This window comes from Doryrhamphus excisus, chromosome 21 (genome assembly GCF_030265055.1).
Source record: "Doryrhamphus excisus isolate RoL2022-K1 chromosome 21, RoL_Dexc_1.0, whole genome shotgun sequence".
In the NCBI taxonomy this organism is placed as follows: domain Eukaryota; kingdom Metazoa; phylum Chordata; class Actinopteri; order Syngnathiformes; family Syngnathidae; genus Doryrhamphus; species Doryrhamphus excisus.
Genome location: NC_080486.1, coordinates 5,929,470 through 5,945,888, shown reverse-complemented (window position 1 = coordinate 5,945,888; position 16,419 = coordinate 5,929,470). Strand labels below are relative to the sequence as shown.

The following is a 16,419-nucleotide window of genomic DNA, read 5'->3' as shown; positions in this document are numbered from 1 at the left end:
TGAGTGGTTAGCGCGCAGACCTTACAGCTAGGAGACCAGGGTTCAATTCCACCCTCGGCCATCTCTGTGTGGAGTCCCTGTGCATGCCTGGGTTTTCTCACATTCCAACAACATGCTAGGTTAATTGGCAACTCTAAATTTGTTTGAATTTGAGTGTGAATGGTTGTTTGTCTATATGTGCCCTGTGATTGGCTGGCCACCAGCCCAGGGTGTACCCCGCCCCTCGACCGAAGACAGCTGGGATAGGCTCCAGCACCCCCCCCCCCCCCACGACCTTTGTGAGGATAAGCGGTAGAAAATGAATGAATGAAACTAGGGTGAACAAACGTCCTGTTTTCAAACCATGGCAGAGTTAGCTTTAAAAAGTCATAAAAACGGTTCTCATTGTTTTTCAGCTATAGGCCACTCATGCTAGGCTGCATGTCATGAAAATCTTGAGAGGCTGTTGTGGAGGTTGCTTTTTGAATTATTCATTCATTTATTAATTTTCTACTGCTTATCCTCACAAAGGGAGCAGACGGTGCTGGAGTCTATCCCAGCTGACTTCAGGCGAGAGGCGGGGTACACCCCGGACTGGTCGCCAGCCAATCACAGGGCACATATAGACAAACAACCATTCACACTCACATTCATACCTATGGACAATTTGGAGTGGCCAATTAACCTAGCATGTTTTTGGAATGTGGGAGGAAACCGGAGTACCCGGAGAAAACCCACGCATGCACGGGGAGAACATGCAAACTCCACACAGAGATGGCCGAGGTTGGAATTGAACTCGGGTCTCCTAGCTGTGTGATCTGCGCGCTAACCACTAAATTTGCAAAAAAAAAAAAGAAAAATATGCACAGAATTAATCCTCTGATGCTTGACGGGTTGAAGTCTCATAAAAGGGGGAGAGGTCACGCAACGGCGGTTCATAGTTCTTGCGACTTTGGAGGACCCATTTTTCCCTGAAAATATCGGTTACATTCCAAAACTTCACAAAGCATTTGACTCCATTTGACTCCAGATCATTTTGACTGACCCTGTACGATAACCACGTACTATATTCAGTCATAAAAATATTAGTAGTGTTTCCTCACACCCTGAAACTGGTAATTGTGTAACTGTTTTTTAATCTGTCATTTCTGTCAAACCCTGTCAACACCACAATTGTTTTAGCTGCAGTCACAATAATTATGTCCGAACCAAGCTGTGGTGTTCATTTATTGAAAATATTTAGTCATGGGGGTCAGTTGTCACGTTTCAGTGGGTGGGTACAGACAGAATTAAAAAATTATTAGCGTCTTTACTGAGCGCCAATGCTAATCTAGATATTATTCAACACAAGTGCATTGGCTGGGTTGCAATGTTCGTGTTAATTTACTCCTGTTGAAACAATCTAAATGGAAATTGCACCTGTCTATCTATTTCTCCCAGACAAAATGAGTCAAGAATTTAAATTACTTGGTTGTTTTTCATCAAGTCTGACACAAAGTTGATATTTACAGAAAGATGACCAAAAAGGGGAAAGATCTCACTTTGCCACATGATCATAAAATAGACAAAGCATTTGGTTTACATACGAGACCAATGCATGTTATGCTATTTGTGCTTGGTATTGCATATCCCAGATTTTTACCCCATTCTAAACTTTACTTTGATTTCTGGGAATAAGTACCCAACTTGATTATTACTCTTCCTCCTCAAATCCTCTTCTTCTCTGAGCTGCTGTGATGCAGGCCCTTGGAGTTATTTTGATTGGTTGCAAATTATTTAAGATTTATGGCAGTTTCAAAATAGTGTAAGATGAGATTTCTTTTTGTGAAGATTTGTTTTATTTGATAGATGGTTTTATTTTATTCTATGACTTATTCAGACAAATGATTTAATTTCCTTAAAGGTAAAATTCAAATACCAGAGAGTTCAAGAGTATGTGCTACATAATTTGATGCACCTCCCCTTTAAGCTCAAGGATAGTTGAGATCACGGGATGTAAAGTGACCAATCGTTTTTTTCGCTATGTTGAGAGTGCAAAGTTGTTGTTGTCCTCCTGACCATGAAGAGATTAAAGTAAGTGAGAAACGGAGAAAGGTTGTCCCCGTGCTTTCCTTAACCCACGCCCGTGAGTATTCCAGCTTATCAAGTTAAGGCTGGAAGAAGGCAGCGTTACAATAGTATTGGAACCAGCAACTGTGTAATGGTTGTATCTTCTCTTAAGCATGTCTTCCCGGTTCTTGCTATCAGAGAAATGATCACACAATTTTATATATTGTATTAAAAAGAAGAGTGATATATGTGATTACGAGACTGCAGTCTTATCATCAGGAACTCGGGCTTATGTGGTTGGAAAATGAAAGTTAAAGGGTAACTTCATTTTGGGGGGAATTCTGCCCATCATTTGTAATCCTTATGTGAAACATGAACACATTTAGTTCCCTTTTGTGCATTCTAGTGCGAGAAAACAAGTTCATATGAGCTAGCTAACAATGGACGTCATGGTATGTACCTATGTTGACGGTAAAGCCCTCACAAAAACATCCACAGTGTTCCATTTACATAACTGACTTGTATATTAACCAAACTACAGCAATATTATTTTTGTAGTCGCTAACTGTATCTATCCGGCGGACTAACATGACGCCTCGCTAGCTGCTTGGCTCATGGAAGAGTGGACACCTAGCTCTCGATTTCGCTACAAAGACTCAACAAGATGTTCGTTTGCAGTCAGCATTTTCCAATTGAAGACTTGTCTTGTGCTGGAAGACACAGCCATCCAAAGGAGAGCTTTTTTTAGAGGGCTTCATAGTCGAAAATAGTGTGTCACAATGATGTACATTGTTAGCTAGCTCATATTAGCTTGTTTTCTTGTGTTATAATGCATGGAAAGGGGAAATAAATATGTGTTTATGTTTCACATAAGGATTGTGAATGATGGGCAAAATTCCAAAAAAAGTGTAGTTCCCCTCTAAGGGCAATTATAACTTTCTTATCTTCTAACTATAACTTTCTTAATACAGTTTTGCTCTGCTGACTCGACTACTTTTATTGATAAAATGGTTAAAATGGTATTCAGAATTGTTTAGACATTTCAAATGTTTTTTTTCATATATATCTTTAATTCAAGTTCTGATATAATACCAGCCTACCTCACTTGCTTTTGTGTGCCCCCTGTGGTATTTGTTTTGTAGCTTGGGAATACATTACACATGCCCATTAGTGTTTCACTGCCGATGTGCCTAGGAAAGAAGTGTCTGTAATGTTTTAAATAATCAAAATAAGAGCAAGATACTGTACTGTAAGTATAACATGTTATTATCATAGTATGTTTTAATGCATGATATATATATATCACACACACACAATAGATATACATTATTTTGTAGTCCAAATAGGGACATCCCAATGACGTGCATTGTTAGCTAGATCATATTAACTCGATTTCGTTTTCTAAAATGCACAGAAAATAAAAATAAATATATGTTCATGTTTCACATAAGCATTGTGGATGATGGGCTGAACTCCAAGAAAAGTGCAGTTCCCCTTTAGGTTTGTGTGAGGAAGACAGTCTCAAACTGGTTCTAACTATGCTGATAGCGTATCTGTTCACTGCCTTCTCCTCTCAGTACTTTCCCAAGCGCTATCTGGGAGTGTTGTGCAACTTTAGTTGTGCAGAGTTGGTGTGTGTGTCAAAAAGAGTTTGTTTGAGACACTCTTTGACTGAGATGCACTAAGATAATACATTAAATTGGGATAAAATTAATAATTATTAAAAACAGTTGGCCCATGGCTTCTATATATTGGGTTTCAAAATTTGTGATGGAAATTCTCATCATGTCTGTGTAATCAAATCTCATCAAAAACCTTGATAAACATGCTTGTACATTTCAAGCAAAAAACCCAAGAGGCTTATTATTATGACAATTAAAGTGTCCCAACATGAGCACATCCAGTCTGTATAGCCTTTCTGGCATCCACATCACCACACGCTTTCAGAGGTCTCCCTCTTTGTCTCACAATATTTCCTCTATCCCATTTTCTTTTTACACAAGGTGTATGATTGATTTTCTAAAAATTTCCAGGTCAGTACAACAGTAAGGTCACAAAGATCAAATTGTTTAACGGGATCAATATGTTATAAAGAACAACAATTCAGTATCGCTAGTGGTACTCTAGGGCCTCAAAGTTGCATTTCTAGCGGAAATATTGGTGAACATGGCTGACATGATATTGCAAAAGCTTTTTCATTGTTTTCTTTTGTCAATCGGGAACCATTATAGTCGTTTCAGTGAATACAGGGTAGAACGACTGCAGCATAGAGTAAAGTGTTGCAACACCAGCTTTCGAACAACCAAAGTATGCCTTTTAATGTTGTTTAATGTCAGGTAATCATATCTAGGATATGTATTACAAAACAATAATTTCTGTACATTTTGGGGCTATTTTGATTGAGAATGATTGCAAAAGACAAGTGGGTCAGTCTCCTGAAATGGGTACCAAAACTAAAAGCAATATGTTTGGATACAGCGCTGGACTTGCTGGAGAATAAAATAAATAAAATATAGATATATATTTAATATAATAAATAGAATAATAAGAGTTATAATAATAAGAATTATAATATAATATAAAGAATAAAAGCTTTTGACTCTAGGAGGCGGTGTTTTCCTGTGAGTGATCCATTCCAGAAACGCAATCATTGACGACTACGTCACTTCCCACTTAAGCAAATTTTTCCGACAGCGCTTCTGCGACCTCACGTGCTGTGGAAGTTATTATTTTTTTAAATGTATTAACATAAATGGTCAATAATCATAATTCTTCTGTGTAATATATTGGGGATTATTTTACTACAGTAAATCTTGTATCCAGTTACGTCTAACAAACCTAAAATAAAATTAATGTGAAAGACCATAAATAGAGTGCAATGATGGATTAAGCATTAAGAATTAAGGATTCAACTACATTTTTTTTGTATAAGGAGAAATACCATCCCTCTCAACGTATGTATTTTCCGTACAAATACTTATTTTCAGTATTTTTTCAATTTCTCGGCTGCACGGCAGTCAAGTGGTTCACACAGCTCACAGCTAGGAGACCCAAGTTCAATTCCAAAAACATGCTAGGTTAATTGGCGACTCCAAATTGTCCATCTGTATAAATGTGAGTGTGAATGGTTGTTTGTCTATATGTGCCCTGTGATTGGCTGGCTAAGAGGATAATTGGAGGATAATTTCTCAAATCGTAATGTTTTTGTATATTGCGTTTCCAGTACCGATTTTGTGGTGACAACCACAACTCTTGGTGACTAGCTACTCTATTTAGCTTCCTGTGGAGCGGCCGTGAAAAAAGGTGACTAATGCAACATCCAGATTGTTCATGTAGAAATCAGTGCATAATAATGAATAGCATTTCATTTCACATTTGAAATAGTAATAAAATGCATCACCTATTACTGGAAAGCATTTGAACGCTGCATATGACGTAACAATATAATATATTTTCAATCGTACAAAATAACTTAAAAAAAGCAAAAACTACAATTGGTTTTATCGAATCATTGGGTTTTTTGTGCCCAAAACCCTTCTACATTCCTGTGCTGCTTTGTCTGCATTGGGTCAGCCTCTTTCACCAAATCTCAACAGCATGACTGATTCCTTTAGTGAGCATTTGGCTTTCTCAAAATGTCTCAAATTCCAAAGTCTTTTGAATTGAAAAAAATCCTTTCCCTCTAAAAGAGGTAACCCCTTCAAGCCATTCAAAAGTTGGTATTATTGGTTTAGAATGTAATAATACTGAATAGAGTTGGTGCCACCAAGAGAAGCAACCATGAAAATGAAATATGTATTTGTGTCTCCCTGTCCCGGCATTACATACTTAGTCTTCATTAGTGAACCAATTCAAATAACAGGCTTTACAGGTTTGCAGAAAGCAAGGTTTGAAGAACATTACTTGATACAGAAAAATAACACCCTGAAAGCTCACATAATAAATAAAGAAAAACTCTGAATGCATAATAGATCATCCGCAGAGGCGGAGCTATAATTCTAGACATTCTTAACAGAAGGTGAAATACTGTGCATAAGAGAGTGAGCAGCTCCAAATACATTCAAGATGTATGTTTCTATGAGAACTGTGAAAAGCATTCACATGTTATTCTGCAGCAAAACTCTAGTAATTATTGTTTTTATTGCAACTCAATATGTGATGCTCTGTTACTTCCACATCTCTCGGATGATTCAAAACATTCCAACATCATCAGGACATTGAGATATTAGATTTTATTACTACAATTCGAGATAGAGTCTAATAGCTTCTCATAGAAAGCTTTCTTCCCACAAATGCACTCACATAGCACAATCGGAGGTGCAAAGAGTTTCAAGGACTGACGGAAAAATCTGATCCCAAATCTGATTCGGAAGTAGAGACTGGACTGTCCGAAGTTTCTCAAGATGTCTCTCAATGGTATGTAGCTTTAGCATTTTTTCACGGCATTGATAACATGTAGTGCAGACCTCACAGCTAGGAGACCAGGGTTCAATTCCACCCCCGGCCATCTCTGTGTGGAGTTTGCATGTTCTCCCCGTGCATGCGTGGCTTTTCTCCGGGTACTCTGGTTTCCTCCCACATTCCAAAAACATGCTAGGTTAATTGGCCACTCCAAATTGTCCATAGGTATGAATGTGAGTGTGAATGGTTGTTTGTCTATATGTGCACTGTGATTGGCTGGCGACCAGTCCAGGGTGTACCCCGCCTCTCGCCCGAAGACAGCTGGGATAGGCTCCAGCACCCCCGCGACCCTCGTGAGGATAAGCGGTAGAAAATGAATGAATGATAACATGTAATGTGGTCATTCCACATTTTTTTTGGAGGGGTAGACCCACTGATTGTGGTGGGAAATGGCTATTAGCAAACCCGCTGCCTGTATGCACACTCTATAATGCTACACAGACAACCGCTTTTGCTCCATCACTTACACAAAATAAACACAGGACACTGATAAATTGTTACTTACTGCTTGCATTGTGTTTTGTCAGATGCTCACTTCTCTGCCTTGTTTTTTTATGATAATAACAGGCGTGGTGCTGTTATACCTAGCATACATTGGAATGCATGTATCGATGTTGTTAAGATCCACTTCCACCTCCTTTGATTGCAGAAAGTTGGCCATCTGTTTCTCAGTTGGAGCAACAGCTTGTCCTCTTCCGTTGCCAAGTGCACTGGCATAAGACCTGCCTGTTATGCGAAGCCCAATAACAAGCATTGTTCATGCATATTGACTACTCCAAATCATCAATTCTGCACAGCATTTACGATCATAAGTGACTCTTTTCATCATTTTGTTTCTTTAAAGCATCCACTTCCTTCCAGTCGGTCCAATTCCTTACAAAGTCATGCATTTTTATTCTTCAAATCCTTAATGTGGTTCATTAACGATTTTGCTTCTTCATGCTGTTTATCTATTTTGTTGTTTCGCTCCTTACTTACTTGCCAAGTCAAGTCAAGTTTAATTATACAGCCGTGACTCACAAAAGAGCCTCAAAGGCTTTACAAGCTGTCAACAATAGACGACATCTCATTATCTGAAAACCCTGATCCGGGCAAGGTAAAACTCTAAATCCATTTGGGGAAAAGTGAAACCTTGAGAAGGGGCCGCAGAAGGTCGGAATCCCCATTCCAGGATGACCAGGCTGCAATGAATGTAGTGTACCTGATTCCCGGCTTTCTTCCAGGTCTTTCTCCTCAGTAGGTTGTTGTTGACTTAATTGTCTCTTCCATATTGGTTGATTGGTACATCAACATGCACGTTTTTGGAATGTGAGAGGAAACTGGAGTACCTGGAGAAAAAGATCAATATTTAATATACATGTAATAACAAAAATACATCTCTTTACAAACAAATTGCTGATCAGGGAGAAAAAAGTGGATATTGTCGCAAAGCAGAATGATGACAGGGATGTGATGATATGCAGAAAAGATGACTTGCAAGAAAACACACGCATGACATCAAATGTTTCTCACTTTCTTCATCAAAATGCTGGCACTTGCAACTTTTTTTGGCTGCGTTTTGGGTAATTGAGGAGAGAAACACGATTGAAGTCAAGAAACACAGTAACTTACGTGTGTTTTACTGCCACACTGTGCCTTTGAGAACAGTCACATTCAAAATCAAGTCTTCAATGAAGGTAAAAGTAACCTCAAAAGGAAAACTGCCCTTTTTTTGGAATTTTGCCCATCATCTGCAATCCTTATATGAGACATGAACACACGTCTTTCTTTTTTCTGTGCGTTCTAAATAGAGGAAAACCTGCTAGCATGAGGCAGCTAAAAATGGCGCTAATTCACATATTCCACCCATAAATCCCTGTATTAAAACACCTTCAACAGTGTTTTATAATTTTATAAACACCATATAGTACATGTACATTGATAACATCAAATACTTTTTGAGTATTTTGCAATATTTTCATCATTTTCGGTATTACCTGCACGTCCTTCCTGCGCGCATTGATTTCACAGAGTCCATGGCAACAAACTCTACTTCCGTCAAAAACAGCAGCATATCGACAGCGTTTGCTACCACTAATTACAGCAAACATTGTGAGAGCAGACGATGACTACTATTTTTTACTTTGACTCCCAGGCAGAGAATAATAGCAATAGTGAACCTTTCTCATAGCGCTAGCATGTAGCGCAAGTGCTAAAAATGAAAATATACATACCCTATATATTCAGTTATCCTTTCATTCAAAAATTTTGATTTTTTTTCTGCATGCAAAACTATAATTGTAAATTGCCTAAAAAAACTCAGTCATTGTTCCATTGAAATCACTGACTTGTATATTAATGAAGCTATAGCGATATACATAAAAATCTATTTTTAGCTGGCGGGCTAACACGACACGTCACTAACCATTAGTCTCAGCTTCATTCACAGACTCAATTTTTCAATTTTGCTACAAAGAGTCAGCAAGATACTCGTTTGCCGTCAGCATTTTTTACCTGAGTAAAAACTGGAGCACACGTCTTGTGCTGGAAGACACAGCCATCCCAAAGAGAGCTTTTTTTGGAGGGCTTCATAGTCGAAAATAGTGTGTCCCAATGACGTACATCGTTAGCTAGCTCATATTAGCTTGTTTTCTTGTGTTATAATGCATAGAAAAGGGACAGAAATATGTTTTCATGTTTCACATAAGGATTGTGAATGATGGGCAAATTTAAAAAAAAAAAGTGTAGTTCCCCTTTAAGGGTAATTATAACTTAATACAGTTTTGCTCTGCTGACTCAACTACTTTTATTGATAAAATTATTAAAATGGTATTCAGAATTGTTTAGACATTTCAAATGTTTTTTTCATATATATCTTTAATTCAAGTCCTGATATAATACCAGCCTACCTCACTTGCTTTTGTGTGCCCCCTGTGGTATTTGTTTTGTAGCTTGGGAATACATTACACATGCCCATTATTCATATTTCTACGCCGAGAGGATCCCTTGAATATTAGCAAGGCAGGGAGCTGTCTGACTTGATCAAATATTGCCCTGTAGTCGTTTATTCAAGCTTGGATTTTAATTCTCATTCAAGCTTATGCTTTTTGAAGAAAAGGACACTTTGTGTGTGTGTGTGTGTACATGTTTCTACTTGTGGGTGCAAACGGAGGCCCTGAAAATCTTTCATCTATCCGATGCATAATTAATACCCACTGTGTTTGCATTCATTAAATGCCTATTTGTCCCACCGTCCGGATTTTGCTCCTGTAAACATTTTGTGTTTTCTTAACATCTGAGGGTACGACACGCAAGTCACCCAGACACATTATCAACCAGATAGTAAGTCTAAAATTATGCAACTGTTGTATTTCTTCATTTCTCCAGGGTTACAGAAATGACAAAACCCATTTACTTGTTCACAAAAAAAAAGTATGGTGTTACTTTCTGTACTTCAGAGCAAAGCAGTGGAAGTAATTTTAAATGAAAAATCCATAACATGCCTCTGGCTTATCAGCACTGCCTCTATCTTATATGCATACAGGCATTCTTTTTCAATATGCAATGGTTTTCAGTTTGCAGTTGGCCATCTGTCAGCCTTTGCTATGTGTCAGAAGTGGGAATTTGGACTATTCTCACCGCAGTGACAGTTTTGCCTCCGTGTTCTGAACTTTTCTTGGAATAACAATGTAAAATATGATAATATACAACAAACTATATATGTGTAAGTAACAGCAACATCATAGTTGCAGGTTAGGATATAAATATTTTCAAAAACTAGAGTTTTCTGGCACGCGGCTGCATTTTGATTGATTTCTCGGTATTGCCCAGGATACGCCAAGTGAAGGCTTTCTGCATGTACCACTGAACACATTGCCTGTCACTTGCACACATCAATCCACAGTATTACCATCCTCTCTCTGGAATACAAACTCCAGGCTACCGATGGTGAGTCAGTTTTCATTTTGTGCTTTTCATTTGATGTTGTGCTTGTCAGTCGATCATCAGCAAATCACAATAGTGTTGACTACTTTGAGGTCAAAAAGTTTGTGTATTGTGTATAATTGTAGTCTTGTGCAGGTTTATAGACCTTTGATTGTATACAATGTTGTCCCTGGGGTCCTTTGTGAGCACTTTGGTCTTAAATGGACTGTGACAGCTACAAATAAATGTATAACACACACATACCAAATGAACGTATTGACTTTTTCCACCATGTTTATGCGTTGTAATTATTACACAGTACTCTTGTAGGATACAATAATATGCTGGTAAAAAGTGGTTTGCCAGCTTGATTAAGTCATTTAAGTCAGGGATCACACAAGGCCATGCACAGGGACTACACAGGAGATGTGAAAGCCAAGTCAGCAGATTTTATTCCAATAATTACTGCATTTTTGCAAATATTTTTATTTGCTACAGAAAAAACAAAGAAAAACCCACTTAACCACCCCCAGTGCCCAAAATGATTAAATAAAATCAGAAGCAAACGTAATAAACCATAAACGTAATACAAATCTGCAGTTTTGAATGTAATAATCCCGCAAATGTAATAAATTTCCCACAAACGTAATAAAATTTGCATACTGCAAACATAATCCTGAATTTCCTGCAAATGTAATAACTATTACATTTGCAGGAAATTATTAGATTTTGTTTGTGGGTGTACATGTGCGTTTTAGTTACAGTATATTATTGCATGTGTGATTTTGTGTGTATATGGGGAAATAATCAAAAGAAATAATAAAATATAATAATAATAATAATAGTAATAATAATTTTATTTAAAACAATTATCACAATTATCTTATTTTTTATATAAAATAAATATAAAATAAATTATAATTAAATTTTAATAATTAAAGATTCATTTAATGTATTCAAATGATACTCTTTGAATAATATTTTTCCCACAAAAAAAATAATTATCTTGTTAAAATCCTCAAAATGGTATCTACACCTTCTCCCTCATTAAAAGAAGAAATAACAAACAACAACAACAACCACAAAGATCATTATTTTGTCTCATATTACATTTGTGGGAAGTTATTACATTTACAGATTTTCACTTTCCCACATATGTAATAATTTCCTGTAAATGCAGGAAATTCAGTATTACGTTTGCAGTAGGCAAATTTTATTATGTTTGTGGGAAATGTATTACATTTGCGGGATTGTTACATTCAAAGCTGCAGATTTGTATTACGTTTGTGGTTTATTACGTTTGTGGGCAGTTATTACGTTTGTGGGTGTAACAGTCCTGTCACCTCACCACTACCCCTAAACAAAAATACTACATACTCACACCATGCCAAACAAAAAACTATAGACTGATTGTCAGCGAGCAGCGGGATGCAACTGAGTGGCCCAGGAGCGTGCCAGGAAGTGATGATGAGTGTGCAGCCAGCGGAGCACACACAAGCAGACTGGAACCAAGTGTAGGACTGGTGTTGCTCCTACCATGTTTCTTGTCACCTCAGTTGTCTTGCCTGGTCTTGTTCACTGTTTTTCTCAGGCATTTCATCTCATATGTGACCAGAGCTTTTGTTAGAGTCATGTTGGGCACTGACTGGTACGTCAGCGTTGGTGGGAAATGGTGTTGATTAGTTTTGTTTTGGTGGTTGTGAGAATGTCAGGATGTTTCAGGAGAAGGGTGAGTTGGTAGTTGACTGTGTTGGCCTTCTGGCACCTGGGCTCGATTTCCTTGTTTTGGTGAAGATTCTGCCCAGGTACTTGTATTCACTGGCTTGCTTCAATTGGGTTTCTTTGATCTTGATGCTGACTCTCATGACCTTGGTATCTTCATGTTGTAGTTCTTGTAGCTTTCGCTGCCTCTGTAGTTGTGTCTTCGTCATGCATCATCACCTGGTCGTAGACAAACAAGAGTTCATTGACTGCCTTGGGGTCTGGGTTGATCTCCTTTGTAATCTGGTCCATGGAGCTCACAGAGAGCGTTGCACAGTGCAGACTGCGCTCCTGCTTTTGGCATTGACGGCTTGGATATTGTCTAACAGCTGCCCCTTGACATCGTATTGCTCAAGTACCTTCCATCGCTTGACACGATCAAAAGCCTTTTCTTTCGTATCTACAAATACGAAATTAAGATCTTAGTCGTATTTTATCACTCTCACTCACATAGTGCGAAGATTGCATCGGTACAGCCTCTTCATTTTCTGAAGCCAAACTGGGTGTCACTGGGGAGATGTTCTGTTTTCGCTTGATTGCACTGCTCCAGGATTTTTGCATACATTTTCCCTACATGGTTGAGTACTGATATGCCTCTGTAGGCACTGCGGTCTTTCTAACAGGGACCAAAATGTTACTTTATTTATCTTCTTACCTGAGTCCCCAGATCCTATCATCGAATCAGGTAAGAACATTTCAGTCTGCCAAGGATGAGGTCCAGACGCAACCTCAGAAAGGAAACTTGGCCCTGGGAACCAGGTGAGGTGGTGACCAGGGGCCTCATTTATTCCAAAGGCAAAGTTGCATTGATCGGGGTGCAAAGTACGAATGCATCTTTCACAACAAACATTGGTACCTCATTGAAAATTCTATGAGGAAAAGTGCTTATTGGCTTATACAAAGTATTTCAGAGCAGCAGCCTGGTTGGAGAAAAAATGTCAGCGAATCTGTTAATGTAAAACAAGCCGACCCAGTATGCTGCAAACAAAATATGACAAAATGTCAAATGACGTCCTCGAAATGCAATGTAGAAGCATGAGCGACAAATATAATAATCCACGGGCTGCCTGAAACAACTAAAGAAATTTACCAATCCACCGAGCAACATAACATTGATACCATCCACTTCTCCAGAAAACTCATCCCATCGTGGCAAAAGTTCTTGACACATCATGATGAGAGGTAAAGCGCTGCTGTCAGGTTCAAACTCCTGTGACACTTGTAAAAATGCTTAAATACAGAAGAGACAGACAACAATATTCAAAGTTACTCGCAGCGAGGAGAGTGAAACCACATACCCAGTGACATGCCGCTCCACTATTAATATGCAGTTCACACTCCTCTCTTTTTATTCTCTTTCGGGGGTCCCTACTACATGGTCGTGCAACTCTAAGGGGGGAGGGGGGCAGTTGCACGAGCTGTATTTGTTTGTCTATGTGTATATGTGAGAGTAATTACTTTTATTGTTTTATGAGTTCTTATCTTGACACATTCTTGCAGGATTAACATGAACATCTGCAGGGTTGCTGTTGGCGCATCCAGGCACCTCCAGGACCTGGGAGTCGCTGGGGGTCTCTGATCAGGGTCACGGGAACATTTCTTCTTCAGCACATTCAAACACTTTGTCTAAGCAAATATATATAAGGGTGATAACTAATGCTATATTAATTGTATCTACATTTTATTGTAACAACTGCGTAACACCAACTTCGCCATCAGTGACCAGTTGATATTACGGAGGTTGCTTCACCCCATCATGACAGAGACGCGTAAAAGTGGAAAAAAGGTCAATCTTGTTACTGATGAGCTTTACATTAAAGGGAAGCTCTACACTAATCCCCAAATGACTTACTGCCTTGGCGGAGAAGTGAACAATAGCCGGTCGCTGAAGTAAACAGCAGCATACATCATACGTCCTCAGAGCAACTGGTAACCGTGGTTACTGACCACCAAATCCAAGCGGGAATGTGTCATAAACTGCAGATTAGTCACAGTGACGTATTCATGATTTTTGTTTTTCTTCTTCACTATTATGATCAAGGGTATTACATCAACATCTACAGAATACAAAATAATCCTCGATGCAGATGATGTGTTTATCCTCTTCCAGGAACCCCTTTCTAGTCATCATTCTCATCCCGAGCTAATACCATCAACTTCATCCAAAACTACCACTCTACCTCACTGCATCCAAAAGATGCTGCAGCCCTCACCTCACAGTTTCACCTTTCCATGAGACACATCAAATATTTAGGAATCCACGTATCCCCCAAGCTGTCAGAGCTGCTAAATTACTAAATTACACACCACTCCTCACAACAATACAAAATGACCTCAACCGTGACTGTCAGTAAGAATCTCAAGAATAAAAATGTTGGTTCTTCATGAATTTATTCATTAATTTACGATAATCCTATCTTCTTCTTTGTCTTTGGGCTTTTCTTCAGGGGTCGCTACAGCCAATCAATCTCCTCCATCCAACCCTGTCTTCTGCATCTGACTCTCTCACACCAACTACCCTCATGTCCTCCTTCACTACATCCATAAACCTCCTCATTGGTCTTCATCTACGCCTCCTACCTGGCAGCTCTAAACGCAGCATCCTTCTACCAATATATTCACTATCTCACCTCTGGACATGTCCCAACCATCTCAGTCTGGCCTCTCTGACTTCATCTCCAAGGCCTCTAACATGTAATGTCCCTCTAATGTTCCTGATCTTATCCATCCTGGTCACTCCCATTGAGAACCCCAGCATCCTCATCTCTGCTTCCTCCAGTTCTGCTTCCTGTTTTTTTCCTCAGTGGCACTGTCTCTAGACCAAACATCATGGCTGGTCTAATATTTTTACGATGATCCCATCACTTCCACATTTATCTCGGCTCAACTCCCTTAACACAGCAATTTCTCAATTCTTTTGGAAAAATAAAACACCACGTATAAAACTATCAACATTACAGAAACACAGGACCTGAGGAGGATTAGACGAACCCAACTTTGAATTTTATCACCTGTCAAGTCAGCTTCAGTATTTAAAACACAGCCTCATTCACACTGGTTAGAAACTGAACAGGCGCTATGCAATAAATATAAACCTTTCAGACCTCCCATTTATCAGCCGAACAATCAAAAAGGACACCTGCTGTCAGGACATCTCCATAGCCTCAGCTCTGACAGCTTGGTGGGAAACCAAACCACCGTTGCACTATCCATTCGCTAATCAATTTGGAACAACCCAGACATCACAATAAATAAGAAATCATTACATTTCATATTATGGAAACAAAAAGGCATCACGCATCATCATATTTTTACAAAACTCCAAAATCATCCTTTTTAGAATTAAACCAAAAGATCCAAATTCGCAACGGTTGATATCTCCAGTATTTACAGCTTAAAAGGATAGTTGGCAGAGTTCTGGTTGGATTCCGGTGTAGTTCCAGCTAGTTGCTAGGGACAGTTAAGCAAAGAGTTTGGCTTCTCAAAACAATATTTAAATTTGCATCATAAAAAGGCCTCCTACAAAAAATCAGACCTCACAAATCGCTCTGCGTTATTTTCTCTGTGATTGTATCAGGCGTCATTCACAGAGGTGGAGTTATGGTATACACCATGTTGATATTTGAAGCACTAAAAGTATCTGACCTGGTCATTTATTTTATTCTTGTAATTTTGCACCCATAATAAATGAACAATTAATTCCTTTGTATTTATACTACAAAAACACTTAACATAAATTGACCAGGACAGTAGATTATTTATTTTTATTCAGTCTAATAGCTGTCATTGTGCAATGTCAATCTAAAGACTTCACCTTCCTGATACATACACTCACATAGCACAATCAGAGTTGCGCAACACTTAGATACAAATCATGAAAAATTATCAGGAAATACACACTAGATGCATTATTCCCACTAACACCAGGTTAACTCTCAATTTCACACAAACTTAACTTTCACTTTCCAGGAACACAAGCTTACACATTCTTGTGTGAACTTCCTCATTGTGGCTAAGAGTGTAGCACAATTACTTATATCACTCTTATTTTGTAATCCAATTTGAAACCTTATTGTTTAATTTAGTCATGTTGTTTTTCATGTAGTTATAATGTAAGTCAAATTATTTAAGTATTATTTGTTTTGCTATATTTTTAACATTCATTCATTCATTCATTTTCGACTGCTTTTCCTCACAATGGTCGCGGGGGTGCTGGAGCCTATCCCAGCTGTCTTCGGGCGAGAGGCGGGGTACACCCTGGGCTGG

The 16,419-nt window shown here is 38.6% G+C and overlaps 1 long non-coding RNA gene across 1 annotated transcript; it reads right to left on the bottom strand.

Moving 5' to 3' along the window:
• Positions 1-7,010: 7,010 nt before the first annotated feature.
• Positions 7,011-8,526, bottom strand: LOC131108964 (uncharacterized). The gene is made up of 3 exons (XR_009120607.1): positions 8,466-8,526; positions 7,691-7,817; positions 7,011-7,215 (listed from the first exon to the last, which is right to left on the bottom strand). It is a non-coding gene; the product is annotated as an uncharacterized LOC131108964 (long non-coding RNA).
• Positions 8,527-16,419: the final 7,893 nt, after the last annotated feature.